Source organism: Poecilia reticulata, chromosome 13 (genome assembly GCF_904066995.2).
Source record: "Poecilia reticulata chromosome 13, P_reticulata-male-v2, whole genome shotgun sequence".
Taxonomy (NCBI): domain Eukaryota; kingdom Metazoa; phylum Chordata; class Actinopteri; order Cyprinodontiformes; family Poeciliidae; genus Poecilia; species Poecilia reticulata.
Window position 1 is genome coordinate 33,965,617 of NC_088842.1, and position 936 is coordinate 33,966,552.

A 936-nucleotide genomic window follows, 5' to 3' on the forward strand; every position below is an offset into this window, starting at 1 on the left:
ATGAATGGAAGATGATGAATGGATGGATGGATGGATGAATGGATGATGGATGATGATGGATGATGGATGGATGATGATGGATGATGGATGGATGAATGGATGAAATGGATGGATGATGGATGGATGAATGGATTGATGAATGGATATGGATGGATGGATGGATGATGATGAATGGATGATGGATGGATGAATGGATGATGGATGGATGGATGGATGGAATGATGGATGGGGGATGATGAATGGAATTGATGAATGGATGATGGATGGATGATGGATGGATGATGAATGGATGATGGATGGATGAGAATGGATGATGGGATGGATGATGGATGGATGAAAATGGATGATGAAGATGATGGAATGATGATGGATGGGATTGGATGAATGGATGATGGATGGATGATGGATGATGGATGGATGATGAATGGATGGATGGATGGATGAATGGATGATGGATGGATGATGGAAGAATGATGAAATGGATGATGGATGGGATGATGGATGGATGATGATGGATGATGGATGGATGATGGATGGATGATGATGGATGATGGATGGATGAATGGATGATGGATGGGATGATGGAGGATGGATGATGGATGGATGGATGAAATGGGATTGGATGAATGGATGATGGATGGATGATGGATGGATGATGGAATGGATGATGGATGGATGAGATGGATGATGGATGGATGGATGGATGATGAATGGATGATGGATGGATGGATGGATGGATGATGATGGATGATGGATGGATGATGGATGATGATGGATGATGGAATGGATGATGGATGGATGATGATGGATGATGGATGATGGATGGATGAATGGATGATGGATGGATGATGGATGGATGAGATGGATGATGGATGGGATGGATGGAGATGGGATGATGGATGGGATGATGGATGGATGATGGATTGATGAATGGAT